General features: G+C 37.6%; 1 protein-coding gene across 35 annotated transcripts in view; it reads right to left on the reverse strand.

The window, feature by feature from the left end:
- Positions 1-16,829, reverse strand: part of PTPRD (protein tyrosine phosphatase receptor type D) — a 956,723-nt gene that overhangs the window by 229,393 nt on the left and 710,501 nt on the right. The window contains exon 1 of one of the 35 annotated variants that reach the window (XM_072404243.1): positions 15,609-16,084. The exons of the other annotated variants lie outside the window; for them this stretch is intronic. The gene's annotated coding sequence lies outside the window, so the exon portion shown is untranslated. Of the gene's footprint in view, positions 1-15,608; positions 16,085-16,829 lie in introns of those variants that run through there. 35 annotated transcript variants of the gene reach the window in all.

Here is a 16,829-nt window from a genome sequence, read left to right on the forward strand (position 1 = left end):
TTGGGCTGCGAAGTACTACCATATGTCTCCTGCTCCAAATCATCATTTCACTGCACCACTAAAAAGGGCGTTCTTATTGAATGCAAAAGCATGCTTGAAATAAAGCACATTTAGTCATAAAAATAATAATAATATGTAAGCTGTCTTACACATGTGCCAACTTTTCCTAAGATGTAACTGCTGAGTAAGCTGTGCTGCTATTAAATTACTTTTTTTTTTTCTTTTTCACTAATGAACAGGATGAATTATTTTGACCACACGGTGACATTTTTATCTGGTAATTGAATTTTTGGCAGACTGTCATACCACCTTCTTGTCCTTTTGAAATAAGTATATGATGGTAAAATGAATTTAGGTGCAGAGATGGTTCTCGCTCTGTGGAGCCAACAACATTCCTAAATGTGTGCTATAAAATATATAACACAAGAGGCTGCATGGCTATAATTCATACAACACAGGGCCCTAAAATAGGGGACAATGCAGCATTCAAATACATCAGGGCTGTCGCATTATGTTTTATGCCTCAGTTCTGTTTCAGAGCCAAAGCTCTAACAATCGTAATTTTTGGACCTGATTACACTCAGCACTCCCAGGTCAGGCCTGCAATTGCTAGCAATTCCAGACCCCTCCCTCTTAAAATCACTAGCTCATAGCTAAAAATTTACATTAGACATGTGAGAATTGGCTAAATGTGAATCTAATACTGAAGGAGGAATAAAGTGATATAAAGGCAAGTCTCTTCATAATATTATTTGACTCGCCCGCGTAACCATCTGTTTCCACCCAGCAATTTAACATATGCATGTAACTTTGTTAGATAATTTGAAGGGTGGATAGCTATGAACAGTCCCTAAAGACCTATATACCAAGAATGACATCACTTCCAAAAAGGGATAAAATAACACATAAAATATATAATATCCCAATGCTTTACATGCTTTAGTTCTAAATGAAAGAACTAGTTTTAGAATTAAAATGCAATAGATGCTCGCCTATCCAAAATTGTTTTTCACAGTTTCAGATAAAATGGGAATAGTTTAGAAACTCTGTTTTACTGAGGGCTGAGGCCTATTAGGGCCTATTCCCAATATGACTTTGCCTTGGTTTGCCTTGTTTTGGTGTGCATTGTGTGGGCAGCACCTTCACTTCAATGCATTGAATCAGAGCTTTGTGTTAATGTGAGCACTGCATGTCTTTCCATTCTTGTCTGGTTAATCTATTGCAAAACAGGAAGTGAGGGAAAATCTCAGTTCCATATAGAAATAAAAGCAGGAACAAGAATTCTAATCTTTCCACTCTCTTCCAAAAACTAGAAAGGCTTATAAATGAAAAGCTGTAGCTAGCTCTAGAAGTTTGTACAGTTGATGTGAACAGAAAATCTCTCAAGGTCTGCCTGACATGATGGGAATTTTAACATGACAAATACTTAGTGAAATGTAGCAGGGGGTAGACTACATAGGATTACTGCAAAGTTTGAGCACCCCTGCATTAGATCCACGGGGAAGTCTTGTTAAACAGGAGCTTCTAATGGTGACAGAAGGACACATAAACGAGAAGCTTGCATGATCCTTTATTTCCAATATTGGAAGTTATATGTTTAGGAAATAATTTAATAATTAATCAGAATAAAAAAATAGGATTCTGGTAATGATTAGAATTCAGCTATGTTTAATAGAATTAAATAAACATTTCCAGATCAAAAGCATTTCCAAAGAACTCATAGCAGTAACAGCACATTCACCGTGCTGGCTAGAGCAGCAGATGGTTATTGGTTGCATGCTGTTTTTTCTTATCAGTGCTCTATGCTTGGAATTCAAGGCCCTGCATTCCAAACTCCCTGATAATTTATGCAAGTAATTTGGGCGACAATAGCGTTTGATTACTGAATTTAGAATTAGAATGAATGAAAAGTTAAGATCTCTAACCCTATAATTTCATGATATTAGCGGGCATACACAGTAAATTTGAAGAAATTGTGGAAAGCCCAGGGTGCCTGAATCCAAAGACGCTAAACATTTTTTCATGTTTAAGTTCCTTGTCTATTCTTTAAGAAAGCAAAAATGCTAAATTTTGCTTGAAATAACATGCACTGCACAGAAAAAGCCACTCCAGCTGCAACAGTTTTACACTTGTCCAGAATTCACCAGTCTGAAACACTTATTTCTGAAATGCCAAGAGGAGGAAGAGTTTCTTGGCACAGCACCGTAAATCAATCTTTATTACAACTTTTCCACACTAAAGGTGCGTACACACTTCCAATTTTTATCGTTCAAAACGAACGACGAACGAACGACGAACAATCGATTGGGCAAAAATCGTTCGTAAAAAAAGTAACCAACGACGCCGACGAACGAGGAAAGTCGTTGGAAACGAACGACCGGACCGGCGGATCGGATTGGACGACGATCGTTGAACATCGTTCGTGTGTACGATCGTTCGTTGATCGTTCATGGTCTAAGCATGCGTAATGAACGAACGTTCGTTCACTTTCCTGTCGTGCACATAGTTCCTCTATCGCTAAAACGATCGTATCTATTGTGTGTACAATATCTACGAACGATCGTGTCGTTATCTCTATGTGCAGGATCGGTGCTATACGATCGTTCGTAGATATCGTGCAGGATCGTTCGTCGTTCGTTTTTCAACGATAATAATTGGAAGTGTGTACGTAGCTTTAGACTTGTACTGTATACAAATTTCGAGCAAAATCTACTTTTTAATGACATCTATCTAGTTTAATTTTATACTTTCACTTAGTTTAGAGCTGTAGCCAGCAGGATAACCGAGAAGAGGAAGTTGTTTTAAATATATCATTGTTTTTATTTTACAAGGAAATAGCAGCAAATACATAGTTGGGGCCTGTTTATGAAGGCAATATAAGGAAAACACTCAATCAATTATGGAATCTTTTTTTCATTATTGTTAGAGACATGAGAGCACAATAAAAAGTTTTTACTGAAAATGGTTATTTTTCAGAAACTGTATTGGAGTTGTAATCTGTGAACCATCCTGGTATAATTTTGGTATGTATTACAGGTTGACAATAGAAAATCTGGCCATCCATAATCCGGGTCCTTCAGTTTTCTGGCATGAATTTTGCATCGCATTTTCAATACAGGGACTGCATTACATTGTTTGGCCACTAATGTTTTGATGGCGCTGTTCTGCAGAAACAGCTATTAGGTCCTGCTTGCTAAACTAAATACATGTTGGGATGTCCCTGCTGCCTGCTCCCTGGAACTGTGCCAGATGTCCACGGGTGTAGCGACAGGAAGGCTGGCCTGTGTGTGGAGGTAAGTATGGTCCAGAGGTTGCCAGATTTTTGATTGTCAACCTGTACTAATAAAATTTAGCAGTGTACCTCTAAAAAAAATATGTAGCTTAATTGTTTTTATGACTGCTCATGTAGCAGGGATAAAGATCTCAGCTGTCTTTAGAAACAGCAGTGAATGTTGTAGGTTTCACACATAAAAGATATGTGGACAACTGGATCAAATGATGACGAATCACTATGTTTTTTTAAACTCTTTCAATATCCTGATAGATAAATATTAATACAGTTTACCTCTCACTGCTCAATAGTGATGCACTACTATATTAAAATGTAATATAAAGCTCCATATATGCTAACACAAAAAGAATGGCACTGCTGCAAGTGGAACTCAATTTTCATAAGTACATCCTACATATATGAATGTCAAACACTAGTCCATTTGTGTGGTCACTATCAGCTGCATCCGTGCAAATCAGTGGAAAACCTAATGTGAATTAAGATGCATAAAAAATTAAAAATGTATCTGGAAGCTAATAATGTGCTACAATTTGAAGGTCCCACGTCGGAGATCCTCGTGTTTTTCTATGATGCCAGATTGTACAGAGCTCCACTGTGCGCTGGATGGCTCTGCCTTCTCTCACTTGATGCTCTACCACTAATCAGATCCAAACCAAGGTTGTCTTATTTGTTTGATGGTTGTGATTATTTGTAATAATATTAGCAATCCAATAAATTTACTTTTTGTAACTAATAAAAGTCACAAATCAAGCAGTGATTGTATTTGTTATTTTATTAAGGAAGGAAAGAAGAATGAAAGGAAGGAAAATAAGGATATCATTTGTTTTACTATGATACATAAAACTATAATTCTCTTACTCATTTTACAGTTTATTTTTGTATCAAATACTATTGTTTTCTTCTTTTCCAAACTGAAAATTGTATTTCCTTAACATGAAAGCTTTTTTCAGAACAATGGTAACAGTACTGTTTTCACTCACAATACTATGTGAGTTCCTAATCCATTAGTTAAATAGCTGATGAAATAGCACAAACAGACCTCCATATACTCCTGCACTCAAATGCCACCCAAATCCCAGCCTGCATGAAGCTCATGCCATGTAAGGTAATATTTAAACACACAGGATGCATGGGTAAAGCAGGTGTTAAGTGGAGACAATATAAATCATGTCAGCTCAGGGGGAGGGCATGTCTCTACTGGCACTATTTCATTCTAATTACACTGCAGCAAGTTTGCATCTTACACGTGACACTTAGACCAAATGTTTTTCTTATCTAGCCTTCTGGAAGTCATATCTTTGCACAATGAAATTTTTGCTTTTGCACAGATTCTTATAGCAGTTAACTATCTGGCCAAAAAAAAAAAACAGACCTTTCACAACATGATCCACACCTTTATTGGTGAAATGGACAGAAACCACAAGACTATTACTGTTACTTGGAATATAAATACCCTGCATGAGAAAATGAAAAAGATGATTGTTTGAAATAACACTGCTTCCACTGACAAGAGTTTACTAAATAAAAGTTCCTGGAGACCTGCCAAGGAGGCTGTCTAAGGGGGATTGTGTCTGCCAGGAACTATTGCAATAGATCATGGTGTTATGGTCATTGGATTTGTATTAAAATATTTCATTGTTCCTTACCAAAACCTCTTCATAAAAATTTGTATGAAGCATTGGAAGGCCTCCACGTTATACAAGCTTTTAGGAAATCAGGACAAAACAGCTATTACAACACTGGCTGCATTTCTATCAGCAACAATTTCTTAAATCTATAACCTTTAATTTGTTATGTTGCTATATAACAATATAATTTGGGCACAACATATGTATACACTACATTTAAATAAACCTCTAAAAAATAATCTAAGCTTTATATAACCATATTTTCACCCTACTGAGGTTTTTTTTATGTAAATCATAACTTGTGAAGAAATACCCAGAAACACAAATGTTACAATCTGCAAATTACCAGTCCTTAAATAATATGAGGTGTCTGGATTAGATACATTTAGTATTATTATTATTATTATTATTATTATTAATATTAAACAGGATTTATATACCGCCAACATATTACGCAGCACTGTACATTAAATATAGAAAAATACGTGTGGATTCTGATAATTCAGTCGGTTAATTGGGGGGTTCTGTAGCCCTAACATACTTCTTTCTCACTAGTGACAGCTGTACTCATACATTGGGCCTGATTTATTAAAGCTCTTCAAAGCTTTTTATCAGTGAAGCTGGGTGATCCAGCAAACCTGGAGTGGATTTTTTCAAAGTCATTTGCAATTTGCTAGCAGATGTTTTGAATCCTGGATCAGATCCATTCCAGGTTTGTCACCCAGGTTCACTGATGAAAGTGTATCCTCTCCAGCTTTGAAGAGCTTTATTAAATCAGGCCCATTGAGAGAGTGTTGTAACCATAGCATGGTAGGTCTGGTCCTGGAGGAACAACCAGGATAAAATAGAGAGAGCCTTGGCAGATGCATTCCCTATATTTCCTAATGTTCATTCAATGTTACTAGCAACAAAGTTGTTCTGTATTCAGTCGGGTCATTCCCATTTAATGTAAATGTTAATGAATCCTGTTGAAGCCCACACTTGGATTCTTAGTGAGCCAGATGGTATCTAGCTATATGACTAGAAGGGACATATCTTTTTTTATTTCCTTCTGAAACCATGAGTAATCTACGGGGACAGCAGTATGGGAGGTTTTAGTTGGATGTGTTTAATAAAAAATGAATTTCTCGTGTCTTAGCAGAGGTGATGCTAAGCTCACTTTTTACTCAGCAATGCTACTGTACTGAACACGCTGGCATAGAGACAAGACACAGTAAATTCCGAGCCTCTATTAGCAGCATTGACCTCACAGCTAACTCCACAACTGGCTACAGGCATTGAACATCCATCACTGCTCCCAAAACATAAGCTTTCAGGCAAGGACAGCTGCAGTGAACTTTCTAAGATACACACACTTCTTTTTTCTATTCTTAATGATATAAAAGAAGCTTTGAGACTCTTTGTCCTGTGAATTATTCACTGTGGACTGTGGGTTCAGTTTAATGTGGCTCGCAGTTTCCTTCAACAGTCAAACCAGAGCCAACATTTCTGTGCATAACATTCTCTTTCCTTTTACTCATTCCTGAACTCTAACACTTGCCAAAATTATCCCTTGTGTTTGGACAAGAAACCTAAACTATTTCTGCTTCTAACTTTTTTTACAGCTTTTTATGCCACTAAAAGAAAATCTGAAAAAGGAAAAGGTGGATTTCTGTATGCTAAACGTGTATCCACAGGATAAATATTACAACAAACCTTGCTATAAAAAAGAAAACATTTACTAAACAAATTTTTAAAAAGGTCTAGAAGGTGGAATAAGGTAAATATACATCTTTCATGAAAACATATTGCTACTGAGAAACTGAAGGATGTTTCTGACACTCAATTTTCAAACAAAAGTTAAATGTGAAATAGGCTTAAACCTAAGTCATAACAATAAACCTTCATAATAATTGTAAGATGGATAAAAAAAAAGTACAACTGATCTACTTAACCACTCTGGGTAAAAATGTGTACGGTTAACTGGTCACATGACCTAAAGCCTAAGCATTTAATCATGTGGTCTCTGTTGATGGGTCAAATTCCATTTTTAAACAGAAATAATGTGAACAAAAAGGACCCTTTTCACCTCTCCGTTTTAGTGTGTTGCATTACTGCACATATATATTTTAAGTTAGTTTCCTTTGCACATAAACAGGCCAAAAAAGCAGCATTTTTCTTCAAACAGAAGCACCACAACCCACAGTGATAATCAAGTAATAATTGTAAAGCACAAGCCTCATTAAGTAAAGCAAAAATATTTCCTTTACCTTCTGAGTGCAGAAGGTAAACCTGCATAGAAGGTACATCCTACATAGGGCAACAACTTTGCTCTGAAATCAGGAGCAGTGCACTTGTCACTATTAACACAGGAAGCTGCACTAGGTGAACTTCAAGCCAGTATTTACAAGTTCACATGCACTTATAATTCATTGAGTGAGCATTGGAGATTGGTTTCAATATACCACTGAGCATAGATCTAGGTGAAAATAGGGAAAATCTGTCTGAAAATTGTTTGATAAACATATTTCTAATTTACTTTTACTATTTATTAATATTATTTACTATTTACATAATCTTTGTCTATTTTTTTTATTTTGTTATTTTTTATTATTGTTATTTTTTTATTTTGTTATTTTTTATTTTGTTTTTTTTTTAAATATCTATTGTATTAATCCTGAAGGGTTTTGCAAAAAGAGCACTCATACAGACCTCAAAGTGTGCGTCTAATAATAGGTGTATCTAACAATAATATGACTGTTGTTCCATCCCTGTAGTTTCGCAATGCATCATAAGAATGGCATATTGGCGCAAACAGGCCACGATGTCATATTTACTAGTTGCTCATACCAAGACAGTGCCATGAAGAAGACATGTGAAGATGTGTATATTCTTCCACCTTGCTTCTAGACCATTAAACCCCTATTTATCCATCGTTATTAATAATAATACGTGTATATTGCCATTTGCTTTAAACACAAATGTTATAACTGATCTTGGCACTCCAGTATTTCTTTTTCCATAACAAATGTCTAGTCTAGATAATGCTGAATTCCACACTGACACAATCAAAGATTGAACACATTCCATTAATAAACATTCCTTTTGTAGAATTGTAGAAGTATGATGTCATCCAGAAAGCACACAGCAATATCCCAAACATTTACCACTTACATGTCCATTAGGTCTTTAAACAGATGTCATCCAGTCATAATGAAAAACATACCATGTGCAGATAAACTGCAAATTATGACATCACCGGAATGTATAAAGCTATATAATCCAAGTCTGTAGATGCTTTTGTAAAGGAGTTCTCATTTACTGTAAATTTTTATTTAGGAATAAAATATAGGATAAAATGAGACTTCAATTCTATTATATTGGTCTTTGGAAACACATGAGCAAGTAAATGAATTTTGTGCACATCAAATGAGGAGCTCTTACCCTATAAATGAAATCATATAGACATAATCAACGCATATAGTGCTGTCCTCATGTACAATATACATCCAAAATGATGCTTTAGTGCTTTGTATGTGACAACATTCTACCTGAAATAATTATAATGTGACAGGTACCACAATTGCTCACCAAGGTATGAAATGTGCGTGTGTCAAGTAAAAGAGCTGCTTCAAAACATCCATATGTTGTGCTGGTGAAGATAATAAAGAAGTGTATGCATGCTTATTTATGACTGGAACCTTAATTCCAAGCATTCACACATAAAACTGTATGTGTGCACAATTGTACGTGCCCAAACACCAACATGTTTAAGCAGATTTTGGTGATTATTTTTGCCTAATCATTACAGTGGTCAGTTTTCTTTGTTTGTGGTTCATTTACATCATGTAATGAATAAATCTTTATCATCTATTTGTTTATGCATGGGAATTGGTGTTCTTTCTGTGTTTTGGCATTTTTTTTTCATGCCACATTCCTACTATGGGTGGTGCAGTGTGGTTCACCGTGCTTTGCAAATCATGAGATATACACGGACATCAGGCATTGCAATGTCTGGTGTTCCCACTTGTTTGTTGTGCTGTAGTGTGTTTTGTCAACGCACTGCCGCACGCTTTTCTTCTTGTTTTTTTGTGCACTGCCCTATTCAGTGTAATGAATGGGGTCGGCATCACAACAGACAGCTACACAGGTTCTGTGCATTGCCATGCATTGTGCTATGATGCACAGCAATGCATTTTCTTATAATGGGAATGAGGCCCTAGAGCAATATTTACTGATAGAAATGTGCATGTTATGCAGTATTGTTCTCATATGAGATGCATATTGAAAATAGGAGAAAGCAAGTAAACAGGCCCAAGAGCATTTACAAAAGATTAAGATAATTGTTTTTAGGATATATTAGTTACATTTTACATTTGTGTGTTTCCAGATGTGTGTACTAAAGGCAGATAGTAATGTGAGAATACTATGTGGTAGTTCATAAATGACTGATGAGTAGTTGTAAGCCATAACTAACCAGTCACTAACATTGCAGGTTCCTGGGGCCTTAGCTAATACTAGGACAACTATCTACCTTTAAAGTAGCATTATCATGCCATCACAGCGCTGTCATAGGTTCAAATCACAAAAACATATATTGTTAGCAGGCTCTTCCTGTATTTGCACGGGTTTCCTCCAGTTGTCCTGGCGCCCAAAACTATAGCATAGGATAATTGGCTTCCATCCAAACTATGTGTATGACAATGGTGGGGATTTTATTCTGTAAGGGCTGTATCTCTGTAATAAGGTTACAATACCAAATTATAGATTGTAAAGGCTGGAAATATCTATATAGCACCATCTTGTTCACCTTAAATATTGAATAGAAATAGTACCCAGTAATGCTGGGGGAGGTGTTGCACCTAAACAATTCAACAATAAATTCCTGACTACAATATCATTCATCAGTTGGTACTGTTATCATTAATGTCCAATACTTGAGCTCTGTAAAAGACACCACGCTTTGCCTGAAATGTACAAATTGAGCCATCAATTTGCTGCAGCTAGGAAGAAGCATTTCCTCAGTCTTCTTTCTTCCAATCTTTAATATTACGCATTTCTGGCACATCAAAAGAAGAGAAGAAGCCGGGGACTGTGCTCTGTGAGACGCTCAAATCAGAAAATAGCCTTTGCAGAGGCACCAGGATTTACATGGTGGTATCATTATCTAGGCGGCACATTCTTGTCCTGAAAGTAGACCGTGACCCTGGATGATGCCTTGGCAAACATGGCACTGTTCTAGGCGAAAAGGAAGATAAGGGCATTGCCAAGAATGCTCAGCGAGATGTAATAAATGCCTGAAAGTCCTACACACTGCTTAGCCTACACACATATTTACAAGGAAAGTAAACATGCGCATCTAATGCTAAGTCTGCTTTAGGAGAAAACACAATAATCAAATGCACCTTACAATAACCAATCATTTGTGAATTTTATCACAAATGTTTGCATTTCTTCTATTCATATTGTTATTATTTTGTAATATATTGTTCACAACACTGCACAAATGAGGATATTCAGGGGTTAAACACAGTAATATTTTACCATGGACACACAAATATCAAACCCTGGGAATAAACAAAGATTTTCTTCCTGCAAAGCAAAACTCATCACACGCACGGGCTTACAAGAAATTCCTTTGAACATTATAATGTCCTCATTGGCAATCAAACAGTTATACAAGAAGAGCATCATTATAGGTTATCCTTACACGGTACAGTTGTGTGATGCTTCCGACTACATTCAGTTTGCTAATTAAGTCAATTTTTTTTAAAGATAAGATATGAGCATATATAATTGTGCAGCTAAGGCCATAAAAGTCATCTCACATTATTACTGAGATACGCTAAAGAAAAAGATTAATGAAAGTGGATTTCCAGTCACTAAGTCTAAATAATTGGCAGGGTGCTGAAAGGGGTATAGGTAAAGCTGTGCATACACATCGGAAAAGCAATGTCAATGGGATCAGCACAGGCTGGCAGGCTCAGAGAGAAGAGAATTCTCTGCATTCCTCTCCTGAGAAGCCTGGCCTAAAACAAGCCTGCCCAATTCATGGAGGTCTCTCACAGCCCAATTTACACAAAACATATGTACAAACAACGAATGCATTCAAATGAATGAAAAAGATGCTACATGGCTACTGACGGTGATTTCCTTTCTTTATGGCTTTCATTGTAAAATGATGTGTACAATCTGTGTACATAATGATGCACACGGGAAAAATGCATGGCTAAGATTAGTACATGAGCACTGCAGATACCGATCTTTTAAATCTCCCCTCCCCCACCGCACACACACCGCCAATCAAGCTTACCACCAAGTGGTTTTACTATATATATATATATATATATATATATATATATATATATATATATACCAATGTACATTAGTGTATAACAATTCCAGTTTCAGGATGCCCTACCCCTGAAACAAGTCATTTGCTCCAAGACGGGCAGCTCTAATATATTTTACAATGCTGCACTTCTCTCAGATATGGCCGTGTGATCAGCATAAAGCGCACGACAGTTCCGTGTTTTATTGCACACATCAGATGGTTGAATATGGCATTTTAATTTTACTATGTAAACAATAACAGAATTATGAGGTATATGCAAGTAGCTCTGAAAAAAACCCATTATCTCCAAAATAAAAAACTTACTGCTTTCATAGCTATTGCTGCATTTAAAGGGGTAGTTTATGCATTAGTCAGTGACCCATGTATATGGTTTTGTTAATGATATATCAGGTGAACACCGCCACAAAAAGAAAAGAAAATCTTACCAGAAATTGTTTTAATCCCTTGAGATGGCATATTTTAAATTCAAAGGATATAGTGCAAATTATTTAGATGGACATCTATTTATTATTCAAAAATTGTATTAAATAAAAAAGGAATGTATAAGTTTGATGATATGTTTATTTAAAACACATATAGGAGCTTTTATAGAAAAAAACATAGTACAAACAAATATGTAAATGACCTAACCTTAAACTTGAAGAAAAATAAAATAATGAATAAGATACAAATCTGACATTTCAGCGAACCCAAACCACTCCAAATCAGTCATGATCATCTTTTACTGCAAATCAGTAGGCAAAAAACAATGCACAACTTATTGCACAATTGCCTAATCAAAATAACCAAAACATAAATCCCTATATATATATATATTCCTTTTTTAGGGTTTGTGCCAACCTACGCCAACAAATCATGTAAAAAAGACATCAAGCTTAGAACAAATGGTCGCTTTTTCTTATTACTGTGAATTGTGTTTGGAAGCCCAAAGGCTGCAAGATCACAAGCAAATTACACATAGCTTGCAAAAGCAACAAAAAGTTGTCGACCGCACAGAATGATACAAACCATAAGCTAAAAATACCATACATGCATTTTATCTCTACAAGAAACTGTTGACAACCAAACTAGTTTACCAACCCCACTGAAGATCTGAATAACAATATAGCAGAGATACATTGGGTACAAGTGTTTGGCCTACCTTGAAATATTTTATTCATTACACATAAAGATTCCTTAACATTCACGGCTTTCAGCTTCCTATTATACATTAGCTTTAATGGACTTCTATGTATTTAACTGTGAGAATTGACTGCAAGGTGTTTTTTTATATGTACCCTGTGAATGTTTCACTATTCAACAACCTACTAGGGGGAATACAATATGCAAATGTCTACAACCAAATAGGGCTGCCTTGGCAGTTTGGGGAAAAAAGTGGAAAATCAACAAAAGGAACCATGTAAGCATACTTGACCTCATTGCCTAACGTCTATCAAACTGGCTATGCTTGGTTGATTCTGAATTTGTGAAACTGACAGTCAGAACAGAGTGGTGTATCTTCAATTTGTGTCTTTCCATTGCTGACCACACTCCTGCTGAGGCACTGAACTGTTTATCCTTGCAAAACTGTCTCAAGTCTTTAGACAGCTCATTTCAATATATAATCAGCCTGGGTCTTTGACTATTATTGTGCTCGCATTACCGTGGGGAATCAATGAAGTTAACTTCCTTTAAGCCCGTGAAATCTGCAGGAAGTTAGCGGCAGGGTTGGCTAGTCTGGATGCTGGGTTAAGCAAATAGAATTTTTTTTTTGATGGGTACAAGAGAAGCAAGATACGGGCAAGATCCTAGAAAAGAAAAAGCAATGTTAGACTGACCAAAAGGTAGTTGACTATTGTAAGCTAAGGGAACAAAGCTTATGTTTTTTCTATATGCTAAAGCCTCCATGAATGCTAAATGGCTTAGCATCTGTCTAGCAGTTGTATTTACTGCACAAGTGCAGATTCTACAGGCCCCTAGCGGCTTCACATACACCAGCAGGGAGAGGGAAATCCCAGTCTCATCATTAGGTTAAGCAGTTCCTTAGCATGTCATAGAACACAGACATGACTGTGTTTATTGCCAGAACATACTGAAAATTAATGTGTTAATTGAAGTAATATATCACCTAATACTGGAATATGATTGCCAATCTCAGACCTAACCTAGATTTGCTTTTTTTATAAGTAGGCTTTGCTGTTTTTAATTGCCTCAAACACAATAAATGATTTCACTATTCTTGCTAAATTACCTACATTGTATTGTATTGAATGGAGACGGTATACTACAATTTAGGGGATTTCTTCTTGAAAGTGTTTTCCTTGTATTTATCTACATTCAAATTATGGGTCACACCTATATTTAATGCAATCGAATGCCTAAGCCTCTAGGTAGATTATTAAAATAAGGTTTGCTAATTATGCATCTCAGGTATAAATATCACTGTAATCAATAGAGGATAAAAATAATAATTTTAAAATCAGAAAGGCAAAGCAGAAGGCAAAAGACGCATTTTCTGTTTCTTGAACGAAAAGTACAGCAGCGAAAGTATTTGCCAACATAATGGGGGCAGGTGTTGCTCACACTCCAAATCCCTTTTTCAGGCTGGTCTAAATGTGTCTTCTCACTCCTACCCACTACACCCCCAATAAAATCTCCACCCCCCCACATCCAAAACTAAAATTGGAAAACCAAGTGGAGAAAAAAAAGTGGCTAATTAAATCTCCAGGCCCCCCCTGCGCGTCTACCTCGCCCCATCATACAGAATAAAATAAAACTGCATGGACTTGCTTCTCAGAAAACCCCTCGCTGGCATATTTACAGCTCTTAGCTATTTTAACCGGGCACAACTTGACAGCTGAATTTATGAAACTGCCCGACCTGTCAATTTCACACTTTAAAAATACAATAATGGCAATTCCCATGGGATGAAATTTTCAGCAAAACTGTCATAAAAAAGCTTTCTTTTCTAAGTAGGCAGTGTATAGAAATTGTGTTTATGGAGGAAAGAGAGATTTACCTTTTCTCCTTTGTTGCTGTTTTCTACCAAACAGGCAAGTGGGAATAAACTAAGTGATTGCTCTTGTTCAGTCAATCATGATCTGCTGTAACGTGCTTTGTGCTTCCCAGCGTTCAGCATGAGAGCCAGAAGTTCTGCTCTTCTCCAACCCAATGGAACCACCACAAAGGGGAAAGTTAGCTACAGATGGGCAATAATACCCACAGCAGTGTGATGGTATAGTAGTTGTGGTATTTAAAAACCAGACATCAGTACATGAATCAAGGTGTTTGTTCACAAAGGGAAAATGTACTGATGTGGCTACATATTGAGCTAAAGCGGCTTAAGCCGGGGTCATCTGGAAGACCAAGCTAAGATGGGATAACTTTATAATATCCCTTCCTGTGTGAAGAACAGCAAAATGAGCCATTTGTAATTATTTCCTAATGACAAAAGAAATGCAAGCTTATAGTATCGCAGATGTGCTTCTGAAAAGTGTAGGATTAGAATCCATTCAAGGAAAGGAACCGATTCATGCTCTGATCTCTAACCGGGGCAGGCATTTGGTACCAGCTATTGGCATGGAATCTACAACTGATCAGCACTGAATTCCTAAATCTCAGCTTCTTCTTCTGCATGTCTAGCCACAACTCAGTCACCAAGTCCCTGAAATAGTCCATCACACCTATGTCTACGGCTGGTTGGGAAGAGAAGGGGGGACTCAGACACAATGGGTTATGGAAATGAAAGAGTACCTGTGTGCCGGCAATATCAAGGCATAAATATCAGATATTTTACTAGTTACACAGTTCTAAAAACGTACAAGACACAAGCAATATCGGTTATAATAAATTGTACATACATCAATCCAAACCTAGAAATCCCAACTGACTCCCATTGACTGGAGAACATCGCACGCCTCTACTTGGGTGTCTACATCTTTTTACAAAACCCAATATGTAAAATAAAGGGGGAAAATAAAACCCTCCAAACGGTCCAGGGCAAAGTCATAAAAGCCAGAGTACAGTATTATGGCGGCGGAAGTTTGTAAGCAGACTTTCATGTATCAAACTTCTGTGGTCTTGTACTGAGCACTTTTTAACCCAGAGTCAGACCAAAAATGTGTTCTTAATGAAATAAAGGCGCTTTTACCAAAGAAAAGCCTAGGACCGGCCCAGGCATGGAGATTTCCAACTATCAGCATTACACCCCCCCCCCCAGTTGTCCAATGTGCCCTTGTGAGCTCTCTGTGCATCCATAGCTGGGGTATTGATCAGAGATGGCATAGGTACCAGTAGGCGTGCCATCCCTCCTCTTCTACCCCCACCCACCCCCCATCACCCCACTGGAGGTAAGAAGTAAAAGGGATAGCAATACCTGCTCATGCTAGCCGCCTTCTGCTGCTTTCAGATGCCCTCCCCAGCCAGCAGCTGCTTACATCCCACTGATCCCAGGGCTGCAGATTTAATCCAGATCTTGTGCTCAGTGTCCAGGTATGGGGGGGTTGTGTGGTCCAGACAAGTGAATAACCCCCCAGCAGCACACAACTCTTCCTGATCTCTAGATGCACACAGGCTGTGAGCTCAGCATCCCAACAGGACAAAACTAATCCTCTCCCCCTGCCACAGTGACAACAAAGTGCTAGCACTTCTTCTCCTAAATCCTCTTATGCGCAGTCACATAAACAGGCACGCACGTTGTGTCCATGCATTGTGTCCCCGGCAGGCAGAAGAAGTCAGTGTGCCCGGTGCTGTGTACTCCTGCTGTGTTTGGGTTCATGTCTGCCTTAGGGAGAAGTGTTCATCCTGCCAGCCTCTCCCTGCTGAAGCTGGACCCGTGTGAGTGTGTCTTGTCTCCGTCTCAGGGGCGTGCACACACATACACACACATACACACACACCGCAAGCTTCTGCCAGAAAGACACTGGGCAGACTCTTGTCCCGCCCACACCTCCTGACTGACAGCCTGCTGCAGCCAATCACAGCGCATACACGTCACGCCTTCCACACACATTCCTTGTACTATACAGTCCCCTCAGCGTGCTGCACTCACATTTTCCTTTATGGACTCTCTCAGCACTCCCTCAAACTTTGCCTGATTTGTCTAGGTTTAAACTAGTCTTATCATAAATTCAGTTCAAAAGTCATTTTTATTGTTTTAAAACTAAAAATTCTAAAAAATGATGTGGTAGTGTTCTGACAACAATTTGTCAATGTCTCCTCCAGTGTTGTCACCTCGTCACACAGGCTTCGGCTGTACATACATGATATTTGGGCAGGGTTTATTCCTGTGTTGCCCTGGAGACACACATTACGCATGGCAAATACAACTACAAATACAAATACAATGCACCTCAGTAATACGTCGTCTATAGAATGCGCCTCAGTAATACGTCGTCTATAGAAATGCACCTCAGTAATAAGTTTTCCATAGAAATAGACCTCAATAATACGTCGTCCATAGAAATAAACCTCAGTAATACGTCGTCCATAGAAACGCACCTCAGTAATACATCGTCCATAGAAATGCAGCCCATTAATACGTCTTCCAAAAAAATACACCTCAGTAATAATACGTCCTTAGAAATACACCTCAGTA

The sequence above is a fragment of the Pyxicephalus adspersus genome, chromosome 3, assembly GCF_032062135.1.
Source record: "Pyxicephalus adspersus chromosome 3, UCB_Pads_2.0, whole genome shotgun sequence".
Taxonomy (NCBI): Eukaryota; Metazoa; Chordata; class Amphibia; order Anura; family Pyxicephalidae; genus Pyxicephalus; species Pyxicephalus adspersus.